General features: G+C 36.0%; 1 protein-coding gene across 6 annotated transcripts in view; it reads left to right on the top strand.

Moving 5' to 3' along the window:
• CNTN5 (contactin 5) overlaps positions 1-12,717 on the top strand; it is a 605,427-nt gene that overhangs the window by 177,813 nt on the left and 414,897 nt on the right. For 5 of the 6 annotated variants that reach the window (XM_063394532.1, XM_063394528.1, XM_063394530.1 and 2 more), the window contains one exon: positions 8,783-8,919. The exons of the other annotated variant lie outside the window; for it this stretch is intronic. The gene's annotated coding sequence lies outside the window, so the exon portion shown is untranslated. The remainder of the gene's footprint in view (positions 1-8,782; positions 8,920-12,717) is intronic. 6 annotated transcript variants of the gene reach the window in all.

A 12,717-nucleotide genomic window follows, 5' to 3' on the forward strand; every position in this document is an offset into this window, starting at 1 on the left:
ATGATATCTCAGCAGATGACAACTTTCTAGGTTCTTCACCTGTACTTTTAAAGAGGCCAGCTGCAATTTTTCAGTGTGTTTCTTGTTCCAGAACCCAATTCCCAGTCTCATAGCTCCCATACCAGCAAGAATTTTGTTAGTACCTTTCCTCTTTCTAAACTTTTTGGTTGCTTGCATCACAAAGTTATAATGTTAGTTATGACTCAGAGTAAAATCCTGAAGTAAATCATGCAGAACTGTGTTGTTCACCTTCTACATCTCCTGATGCTAGAGAAACAGGAAAAAGAAGCCAAGTATTATGCCACTTGGAAACACTTGCAAATGATCTTCTTTTGGAGCTGAGTTTGGATCCTCAAAGTTTCATCTAAGAAACAGCTTAAAATTATATCCTGCCATATAATTTTGTTTTTTTCAAAATCTGCATCTAAGCAACTGAGTTCCTCCAATACTGAACACTTTAGTTTACTGGAAATGACCATGAAAAACCTCGTATTTATTGGCATCAGCTCTTGGTTAGCTTTGACTTACTAATTCATGTCTCTGTGGTTTTGCTTCTGAAAAATGGACATTTACTTCTATTCTGAAAAAATTGTGGTACACTGCAGATAGCACCAGTTCTTGATGTTACAGATATTACCATTATTATTCTTATTATAATGCATGTGAGGGAAGAAGGATTATTCTGCGATCACATCTTAGTGTTTATGAAGTTTTTAGATGGAAGGTACGTGTAAGCAGGCAGTACAAAATTACTTGTGAATATCAATATATCATTTAAATGTAAAGGTGGACGTGTTGCTACATATTTAAGGACTTGAATAACAATCTCCACTTCCTTCTACCAGATTAAAAATGTATTATGAAAGTACCATTTTGAAATTACTGAGCTACAGACTATGTGCATATATTTAAAAGGAATTCCAAGATTCACAGGCTTTCTGAAAATTTTCGTACTGGAGAAGCCTGTGAAAGACAGGGACGAGGACATGCCACTCACTGTGTGGTACTTATCCTTTCCTTGTGAGAACAAATAATTTCTCATCACTTCAGAATCTGACTTTTGTTTCTTAAGTGGACTATTTTTCTTCAAAATTTAAGTTAAGAATTAGACACAGCTTCCCTTGGGCTGACCAGACCGTTGCCCATCACACAGGAGAAAAATGCTTTCACACTTCCAAATAAACCAGTAGAAACCCTTTCCTGTTTGATTTCTCTATGGGTAAATTCAAAGCAGACATTAAAGGATATTATGAGAAATAGCTAAGTCGTGGAGTTTTATATGCTTAAGCTCTATTTAAAATTGTATTTTAAAAAGGTTTGGGCTGAAATAGGACCAGTAATGGCCAATACACGTGATAAGGAGTCTGAGAAAGAATTTCTTGCCATTAGATATCCTGGTATATCTACACTCTCCGTAATCTTCACCTGTCAAGACTGTACAGTACCAGAAATAGATGGAAGAAAAAAGCAGAACAGAAAGACTTGAAATGGAAAACATTGCACTAAGAATTCAAAAGCAGGATTGAAACCCACATACATAGTAGAAATACTTGGGGTTTTATATAGCAAACTTATTCTTCAGTGTAACCCACAGTACAAGGCCTCCCAGAGGACGTTTAAGAACACAGTAGTCTTTGATTTTAATGGAAACTGTGTTTGCTGAGGATGGTGCTGTCTGCCTTGCAGTCACCAGGTAGTCTGCTTGCACAGCAGGAACCTCTTGCCTGTAATAAAGACACAGATAGTGAAACCTGCTTCATGTGTCTGAGGCTGCCTGGAGATTCCTTTAGTTCAGTGTGGGAGGTATTGTGTTTTTTAGAAAAGCTTCCTTCTTCCCTGCAGCCAGTGGTGCCGTGACACGCTCTCAAAGTGGCTAGGAACTGTGGGCCCATTTGACACAGCAGAAAAAAGGCTAAACTAAGTGGGAGAAAGACCTGATTTGGCCACTTCAAGAAAAAAGGCGGAGTTATTGAATAGATGCATGAGAAGAAAGTGACTATTTTTTCTGAACTACACTATATCAGAAATAGTAGATTTGTTTGATAAATGCTGAAGGGCAAGTCAATTGACAGGATATTTTAATGAAAAATAAAGGATTTACCCTTCAACACAGAAAGACATTTTAAAAGGCCATAATTTTCCCGTGTGAGGTCAAAAGCAGGAGAAAGATCTATACAACTCTCAAGCTATTTTTTCTCCAACTGCAGCAGGTCTCAGTCAAATTTGTTGCAGAATCTATTATCTCTCTATTTGCCTCTCCTACCTTGCTCTTCCACAATATTCATTAGCTTTATAACTGCTTCTCCTTTCTAACATATAAAAAAACACTGTTTCTTAAATGGTCATTAATGAGAATGTAATCCGTCTTGTCTGAGGATCACTGGGAGACAGCATAGCCCTTCAGTGAGCTATTCTTCACATCCCTCCTGCACAGCCTTTCTGAGGATACTGATTTTACACTTCACTCTGATTTCCTGTTCATTCTACAGTATAGCATCTATTAGTCACAGAAAGTTGGAAAGTTAAAGACTCTGCAGCTGGAGTACTCTGATGCTTGCAAATGGAAAGGTTTTAGACCTCTGTGGGTAATGGGCTGTAAAAGAAAAAGCTGTGATTTATTGTTTCTTTCAGTTACTGAAACGTAATGGCTAGCCCACCTTCTGTGGAATTCAGTGATCTGCAGATGTTTATATCTAATAAAATGTTTGAATAAATTGTGATTCTTTTCCTTTTAATGCATCATGCTACTGTGCAACATCTCTTTTGCAATTATATTTTTGAAATTCACTTCAAAGCTGAAAGTAATAGATTTATATTCACTTTTAAAATAAGTTTTTAAAAATTAAATCTGTGACCATTAGTAGTAAAAAATTCAGATGAATTATTCCTGTTAATTAATGTTAAATCATTATAAAAATAAAAGAAAAAATCATTGGCATATGGATCTGGGTGATCATAGAATCATCACTTATACACACATTTTCAAACAGGTCATGGATATATACCTCTGTAACTTACAGAAGAGAAGGAAACTTAAGGAAACAGAAAATTTAATTTTGAACTGTATTAAGAGGAGTGATTTGTCATTATTATTGTCAAAAGGCAGTTTGTATGTTTGCTTTTAATTTCCATTATAAACAAAAAAACATATAAAATGAAACACCACAGAATGGCATGATTCTTGAGAGCAATATCTTTCTTTCCCAGGTGTAGCCATAAGCTTTGCAAGCAAATGATTGACCGGGTTAATAATATCTAGGAATTGGTTTCAAAATATGTTGTGAAAAAGCAGAATTTTATGGCCAAAAAAGAAGAAATACATCTTTTATGTAGATTGAATAGTTTGTTGTTAGTGTAATTTACATCCTAACCATCTCTTGAAATTTTTTTTTTAGTTCAGTACCTATTATTACAGGAAAATAAAAAAAAAATGGAAATAACAAAAATTATACCATCACGGAAGAAGATGAAATTTCCATACACACAATCTTGATAGCACTTTTATCCTATCAAGTTTGATTTCCCAACACATAGATCTAAATGTTGGTTTCAGCATGGGGAGAGGCTGCAGCTGTTTAATGTATCTTTAGTCCTTCACAAGTACTCATGTGCCCGACCTTAGACTTACATAAGGGCTTTTTCTACATTTGCCAACTTTCTCACAACTTGCTATTTGTCACTATTATTCATATGCATGCTTCTTCTGTAGTTACTAACCATGGAATATTTTACATATGTCAGATACCTGTTCATTGTTCTCTTTGATGCCTTTAAAAGTGTTTTTTTGCCAGTTCTGTACTGCCTTAGCTGGTCATTAGTCCCGTGCTTATAGCCATTGGCTCTGGAACATTAGCTTATATCCTATTTCTTATGATTTTCATCCTATTTCTTATGATTATGTGTCTTCCCCTCTCTGCACTGCCTCCTGTGTCCCACAGTACAAGGTCTGTTTTGTCATACCACAACCATATTCCTCCATGCTACATTGCCATGTTAGAGTAATAAATATTAGATTCTATAGAGAAAATCTACTTGCTCCTACCACATATATGAAAATTTTACCATAGAAAGACAAACAAAAGCAAAATTAAATAGACCTGGTTTCTTGGTAACTTCAGAAATCCTGTTTGCAACTATAACAAAGTTTACCACAGTAAGAGAAGTTCAGACAAAGTGAAAATAGCTATCTTATGGCCTTGAAAGTTTGTACCAAGTTTAGGGCATGCTGGTAGCTGTAGCAATATCTTATTCACTGGACTACAGGTTCCATTCCACTCAGAGAACTATCTAGGGGTCTTTCTAACTTTTAGGTAAATGCTTCAGGGCTGAGGTCTTCAATATCAGGATGCTGATTGGAGAAGCTCATGGTATAGTCAAATGAAATAAAGTGTGCTTGTGTGGAAGTGCTTCTGTCAGAGGTGGAAACTGAGCCTTCAGCTTCCAAGGATGAGTAAAGTTTCCCATATTTTAGCATGTGTCTCTAAATAGTTGTTAAAAAACACGTGCTTAAAACACAGGAGGAAGGGATGACATTCCTTACTAAAAGTGTCAAAGTTGTACTATGAAATTCATCTTTTAGGGTTTATTAGATCCTGAGCTTTTACTGCTTGGTAAACAAATAGACCAGAGAAAAGTATATTTGTAGGATACTTGGTATTCACATGAGTATTTGCTAGCATTAAGCATTATTATAATTAACAATTAAAAACCATACAAATACTGTAAAGGAAGGGAAAGATCTAATTCTTTCTTCTTATATGATGACTTCATGACTAGATTTCTTTAATCTTTGTCTTCATAATCTTCATAAAATTTCACTGTTTTCTGCAAGGCGGACCAACTCTAAAAGAAGGATGAGCAGATTGTGTTCCTTTGCATCACAGATTTAAATGGTTCCTGGTCTGCAGATGCAGCTTTGAATCATTCAAGCAGCACAGGGCAGAGCTTTAATATCACTTAGGTAAATTCTCGTCCTCTAGGCTGGGCTTCAAAATATAATAAGAACAGCAGCAGATTTTCTCCCCTATATGTTTGTTTGTTTGAAAATATGAAATAAAAGTTTTAGTAGTTTCACGTTTGCCAATTTTAACTTCTGACCAATGTACCAAATTTGTGATGGATTTTGTGCTTACTCTTTTTTCTTTCTGTGAGATAGACTTTTGGGAGGAAAAAGGCAAAACAGACCCAACTTAAAAGTTGAAAAGCTAGTTTTATTAACACACAATAAAGGAAGGGGAGAAAAAGGAAAAAAAATTGAAATTAAAAAAATTTGAACTTTTCAAAACCCTTCTCTCTTCCCCACAAACTGTTCACTTTCTCACAACCAACATAGAGACAAAACTATGATTTTCAATTAGTTTCACCATTTAAATATAATCTCCCATCACTTTGAGAAAGGAGTCTCTCTTGATGTCCCCATGGAATTTCCCCACTATTTTCTTGTGGGTTTTAACTGCCACAAAAAACAGCCTCCAGGTAAAAACCTGCTTCTGTGACCCCTCCCATTACCAGTTTCCCAGGCTGCCTATGGGTGATGGGTCTAGACTTTTGCATATTAGGTGTCACCTTTTAAAGATGCACAACTCAAAGGAACAAAGGATTTTTCTTCTCAAGGAACAGAGATATCTTCTCACTTCTTCACCAGCAAAATGGACTTATCCCTATCTCTGTTCAAGCATCTCATAAGATCAGTATCTCTTAGTCCATTACACACACCTTTGTTCAAAATCCACACACAAATTTGCACATCTCCCTAAATGCATATCTTCCCATGATTTGAAGGGATATGTTAGTCCAGTTTCCATGGTTTACATCCAGAGAAGTCCAGTAAGAAATGTCCACTTCTTCAATCCCTCCTTCTAATAATCTTTATCAGTTCTTTCGCTCACTTCATATCATGCTGTCTCTCTAGTGGTAAATCACTCTGTCCTTCCTCTCTCTCTCTGTCAGGGAAAGGGTTGGAGTTGTTAGAAATGAGATGCTTGACACGGCCAATATATCAAGAAGCAATTCAATTTAATAATTGATTAATTAGCATGGTAAAGTGTGAGCAAAGACAGCACGCTGGGTAGACTGGAAGGATTTTCCATTCCAACTGCACACCGACTGCTGGACTTGCTGGGATTTTATTGGCTATATTCATACATATTCATAAGCTTTTCTCAGCAGTTTCTATTTCCAATTTTTAACGTCATTATTTAATACCTAGAAATGTAAAGCTATTATGGTGGTGTTCGGTTCCTGTTCAATTTCTATATTCTATTGTGGTCTATTTTAGATTTCAGTACTCCAGGATGTACATCCAGGATATGTATTCCAGGTGGTGGGGTCCAGCTTCTATTTTCCAGGTCTATCAGTCTTTGATTGTGATGTTCAGTTTTCTTTTTTCAGGAACCATAAATCAGCAAGCTGAAATCTTTCTTCCGTATCCAGGATGTTTCTCACCAGTCTGTGAGAAAGCCTTTTTACATTCAAAATTACAGTTTAAAATTCTTTAATACAAAACATGCTTCTAAAGTTATAATTCAAAGACTCTTATTACAGAAAGCTTGAGATTTATAATAGGCAATTGCAAGCAAAGTTTGTTCAAAAACCTTCTTCCTTGCTTTCCTTGGTTGTTGAGTAGAACTCATCTTTATAACTGTGCCATAGCCGTGTTCTACAATTACAATTACACAGATTCTTTTTATTTCCCTGACACGAAACACAACTTTGTACTTCACAGAGTTCTGAAAGCTTCCTCTTGCCAAGAAAGGGTTAAATCTGCCCAGGTCTGCGTGATCAGCCGCTCTGAAGAGGCTGCACTTTTTCTCTCTCCCCCTCTTCCCTCTCAGCCCAGGAGTCACCGGAGAAGGGAAGGTGGGGCAGTTTTTGTCCTTCCCTCGGTGGCAATCAGGGTGGGCTCGGCCCAGCCGGGCCCAGCGGTGTAATCAGGGCCCTGCTCCTGCCGCTCCCTCCCAGCTCGGCTGGCTCCAGGCCTCCCGTCGCTCCCCCGCCGGCCGGGCGAGAGGCGCGGCCGGGCCTGAGCCCACTGCACCCCGAGGGGAAGCGAGCGGCAGCGCCGGCCCGGCCGGCCTAGGCCGTCCTGAGAGAACGGCCCGGCTCGATCTCACCTGTCCGAGTGGCCGGGGGGAAAGGGACGACTTGCCCTCCCTCAGAATTTTATATGGGTATTCCTCAAAGTCGCATCAAGCTTCCTCAATGGTCTAACAATATGTCAGTATTCAAAAATGAACACTGATAGGTGCCTGTCTCAAAACATTCCAAGGTCCTGACAGGGAACTATTTCCACTTTAACTAAAAACCAAAGTGTGTCAACCTATAACATAAGTCGAAGCTACTCTCTAGTCCCTGAATACTGTGCCTTTCTAAAGAGAAGGTCTAGGTAAAATTTTTAATTTGAACTCCAAGTCTAATAGAGTGAGAGAATATTGTTCATAATTCTCAAGTGAATTAGCTTTGAAATTGGTAGTTAGTTCTATTGGTTGAAGAAATTTGGACATCTAATACATTTCCTGCCAATCACACAAACAGGTATGACTAGGACAGTTAGTTGGCTTTTTTTTTTTTTTTTTTTTTTTTTTTTTTTTTTTTTTTTTTTGGTTTGTTTTGAATAGGGCCAAAACTGTTAGATATACTTTCAGCTGCTGCTGGTTTCCCAGGACAACAGATGACGTTGACAGTAAATTGGAACCTGAAGACATTCCCCATGATTCCTTTAGTAGGGATGAAACAATTAAAAAGTCAAGGGAAGAAGCATTTAAAAACTTAACTCAGGTTGAGCACAAGAAAATGAAAAAAAGGAAAAGGTTTAAAATGATGTGACTGTGTTGTTTACTCAATAAACACTTTTTCACAAAAAAAAAAAAAAGATTGGGTTTTAGCCTTATGTGAAAATTAATCTAAATGCCCATGTAACACCACAACAGTGGATTTTTGTTGTTGTTGTTGTTGTTGTTGCTTTGTTTGTTTTTGGGTTTTTGAAGGGGTTTTTGTTTGGGGTGTTGGGGTATTTTTGTTTAGTTGGTTTTTGTGGGGGAAGAGGTTAGGGGTTTTTTTTTGCTTTCCTAATTGAGGTTGCTAACAATTGTTCAAACTTATTGAAAGTGTTGTGATTTCTTTGGAGTCAATTTAACTTAATGATTGAATAGTTAAAACAATAATTATTTTAAGAAAGTCATGCTCTATTTTTTTAGTATAATAAGCTAAATGGAGACACATGCCTCTAGCGTAATTTCAAATAAGTACTTTGAAAATGAAATAATCAGCAAAGTTTTGATTGCATGTTATCTGGAAAAGGTTACTCTTAAAAAATCCTATGAGAAAGCATTTTGCAACAATTCTTATGAGCTGGTTTAAATTCAAACAATAGAAATTAGTTTACATTCCTTCCATTATAGATGAGTATACATGAATATAAGAGGCCAGTAGTGTAAACCTGTACCTTTTCCATTCTTCCCAGCACTATCCTTTCTTAAAGTGTAGCAGATAAAAAAGAACTCTTAATTTCTCTTGCTTCTCCTAACTTCTTGGTTTTGTTGTAAGAAATTAGGTATTTTTCCACCAAACAGCATAAAACAAACACTTCTGAATTCTGTATCCAGTCTGAGGCAGGACAGATATCTCAGATTAAATTTACACAGCCAATCAACACTGTCAGGTCATGCAACATACGAGGAATGAAACATAAAGGCCAAATGAACATATGCCCACGTAGAGGATGGTTTGAGACATCTGACACTTCAAATACAGCTCTACACACAGCTTTTTCTTTCCCCCACAGATTATGAAAAGGCAGTCCTAATACAACTGGATTCAGTGCAGCTCCTGGGCATCATCAGCTTTCATTCATACAGGACTTAATCTGTGGAGATAATTTCTGCTTTGAAGAACTTCTGCACAGCCAATTGGAAAGTTGAGGTACTGGATATTTAGACAACACTGCTTTTGGGATATGTTTATTGTCTTTATTTTTTGCCTTTATTAATTTATAAAGTTCAAATCAAACACAGATGCTCTCACGAGCAATTTAAATTGAATAACGTTGCAAATGGAACAGAGATTAAAAAATCAAATCTAGATTTATGGATGATATTGTTATATTTTTCACCATGGATTTGTAGAAGGTTCTGTTTTGAAAGTGTTTACCACTCCTTGTAAGCGTTTTAAAACAGTCACAGCAGTATAGTCTTAACCTGAATGCACTGAATAGGTTTTGAAATCTATCTTTTGAAATTTGTGTTCTATTTAGTAGTATATAATTGATTATGGAAATCACTGTAGACAAGTCACAAAGTCTACACTGCAAGTCTAACCTCTCACATATTTCAGTGTGGCTTGGTCAAGGTCTAGAGTATGGTGGGTTTTTTGCAGGACTCTGAAATGACAAGTGTGTTCCACAAAGGCAAACCTCATGAAGGTCAAAGATAATTCCCCTTTTAGGAGTTATGTTTTTTTCCAACTTATGTTAAGTGCTTTGTGTAACTCAGGGCCTTGCCAAACTACTGAATAAACACAAATCTGTGTTAATGAAGCAGGTAAATATGGAAAGTGTTTTCTTCAAGAGCCAGTTGTAATACAAACCACTGTGATACAGCAGCTGTAGATTTGAGTAATTTGAATTTGATATTCACTTTACAGATGAACGATGGTTATTCACTTTCAATTTATCATGAGTAGAGCCACAGATTGAAATAAGATGGAGTAAATGTCTGCGGTTATCTGCTAACTGGTGTGCTTTATCATTTCATAGCTGAATGACTCATGATCATGTAGTTCAGAACACCTCTAATTAATTTTTGAGTTGAGCCTTTATTCTTAACCTCAAACTATGGTTTATTAATGGGTTAAGGTAAAGAGCTTGCTAAAGTGTAATGTGTGGCTGTGCAAACATATTTGGAAGCATATAGTTCATTGTTGGATGTCAGAGTTTTACCTGCCTACCCAACTAATTGAGAATCATATCAGAGAACCAGAAAGCCATTGTACTGAATGAGAGAGACAGCGACCTCCAAAAGACATAACTGAATTAGAACTGATGAACTTGATATGAGTAGATTCACAGTGTCATTTTAAATACAACACAGTTTAACGCATTTTCCTGCCCTTGGAAATGTATTACAGTAATAACATAAGAAAGATTGGCAGGTGAATTTTAACCTGTTTCGGTTTTTTTGGATTTTTTTACAAGTGTTATAAGAGTACAGGATTTATTGAAGGATATTTCTTATATAAAAAATATTTTGGTTCTGAATGCATGCAAAGAAGGCTTTCTGGAATCTAAGAGGTGTCTTTAATGGTTTTGAGAAGCAAAAAGTGATAGAGGAAGAGAAGAGGGGAGACAGTTTTTTTCCCATAAGATAAATGAAAATTATTATTTTTTCTTACTTGCTAAAGAACAGAAAAGATATATTTAAGACCTAATTGTTAAGTAATTGCTAAATAATTGTGTAAACTATTCCAGAATTCTGTTAGTCTTTAGCCTGGAGTTTTACAGTAGTCAAATTTTGACAAATATTACAGGATCACTTATGTAGATCTTCTTTCTACATTAATATAGAATATCAAGTGACAGAACCAACTTCTGGCCTGCCAGCTTTTGTGTGAGGTGTTAAATTCATCCTCTGTTGTAACAGAGCAGAGCTGAGTCTTGTGTCTGTTTCTTAAATCCATGTGGCCCATTAGTCATAAATAATAATGAAAATATAGAAATTCCCATTGAAAAAATAACATAAATTTGCACTGAAATACAAATTGTGCTGCATTTTGTTACACTTGGATAAACAAGAAAGATTTGGCATAATTTTATGATTAAGCAGGAAGTGCATATTTACTGCTAAAGAATATACTGTCAAAAACATACATTTGGTAGTCCTCAGCCTCTCAGTAAGTAAATAGTGTGAAATAAAAGAGATTTAGGGAAAACACTGAGCTTTCCTGCCTACAGCCCCTTGAATTTTTTCTCAGCTTTGAGATCAAGATATACATTCATCTCTGCCACAATGCAAAAGATTTCTTTTTGTTTTTGCCTAAGATTCCACTGATTCCCGTTTCTTTCTTTCATTGCTGTGGATTTATCTTTAGTTGGATTTCCCAGGAAGAAGTTTTGCATACAAAACTCTTAAATCAGAATAGCTGCTGCATGTCAGAGTGGTATTTTTTGGCTTTAAGTTAACCACTCAAATAAATGGAGAACAGAAATGATGTTTATATAAACCATAGAATTGTCTCTGATGCATGTTTTTGAATAGGTTATGTCATTCCTTTTAAGGTATCTATCTTGACCATGTGGATCTTGGCATAATGATTAGATTTAATAGATCTGTTAAGAAATGCTCTTTCTTTCAAGTTTTGCTGGAAAAGATTATACCAGTTAGGAAAAGCAGTTGCTAAAATGGGCTATATGGGGGGGTTGTATATTGTTATTTTGGATGATATGAAATTCTGACAGTTGTAACAATGATGGTTAGGAACAAAAGTAGCAGTGATTTTTAAAACACAAGCCTGCACTGTCTTCCAAATGTGAAGATTTCAATAGACTAATGCACCAAGAGAGCAGAAAGACCTGACAGAAAATAGTAATTTTCTGTATGTGTAGAATTTAACAGTCCTTAAATGGCTCATGCTGGATGAAAGAGAAACAGAAAAATGACCTTTATCTTTGTCACCACTGCAAATCTTGCTGTTCCAGAGTTCTAGTGATGCATAGAGGTGGAAATAAAGGAGATGAGTACAATAGACTTTTCCATAGACTGAGTTTTCCAGGTCATTTAATTCTCTCTAGTGTGTTCAGAACCTTTCCAACAGAGCTAATGATAACAGATTGCCACATTATCCTACTCATGGTGACCTGTTTGGGTACCTGCCAGAAATTCTACTCACTCAAAACTATGGGTTAAAAAAATTGTTTGCTGACTTCACTTCCAGTGGTTATTACAGTTTATTCAAGAAAAAAAAAAATACTGTATTATTGAGTAGTTCGTGTATTAAATAATGACTCAATTATTTTGAAAATTGATACTTTAGGTTGCTGCTGTGCTGCAACTGATTTTGAATTTTCCTTACTGGCCTTCTGCCAGTTCATGTTCCATGGGGACAGTTCACCCTATCAAACAAGGCTGGTTTTTCAACATATAGCCAGCTAAAACTACCCACAAGAACCCTTTCGATGCTAAACAAACAAACAAACAAACAAATCACAAGAAAAACAACTGTGGCTCGGAAAAGGATAATGTAGCATTATTCCTAGTCTTACTACCAGTGAGTATTGTGACGTTCAGGCTCTTGATCATTTCATGATTTCAATATGATTTTTGGGGCATAAAATTGACCATTATAGATTTTACTCTTATTGTTTGCATTTCTGTCTTTAACATGATTTTTTGAGAACCAAAAAGCTTTAAATCACATACACTGAGTTTTTACCATGAAAAAAAGGGCCTGCATTTAAATATTAATAAAGAAGTTTTGACTACTTGAACATGTATTGTTTCACCAATCCAATTGGAGAAAAATAATTTTCTAAAAGACATTCTGCCTGGTAGTCCTGATTTTAAGATAACTTGCTCTTTCATGCTACCTGCTTAACTTTGAAGAGCTGAAGGGATCTAGAATTTAAAAGTTTACTGTTTATTCATGCTGATTCCTAATCTAGTGAGTTTTAAAAGGATTTTTGAGATTATATCTAATACTTTCGGTTGGGTTTTCTTAATTACATAT

This window comes from Prinia subflava, chromosome 3 (genome assembly GCF_021018805.1).
Source record: "Prinia subflava isolate CZ2003 ecotype Zambia chromosome 3, Cam_Psub_1.2, whole genome shotgun sequence".
In the NCBI taxonomy this organism is placed as follows: domain Eukaryota; kingdom Metazoa; phylum Chordata; class Aves; order Passeriformes; family Cisticolidae; genus Prinia; species Prinia subflava.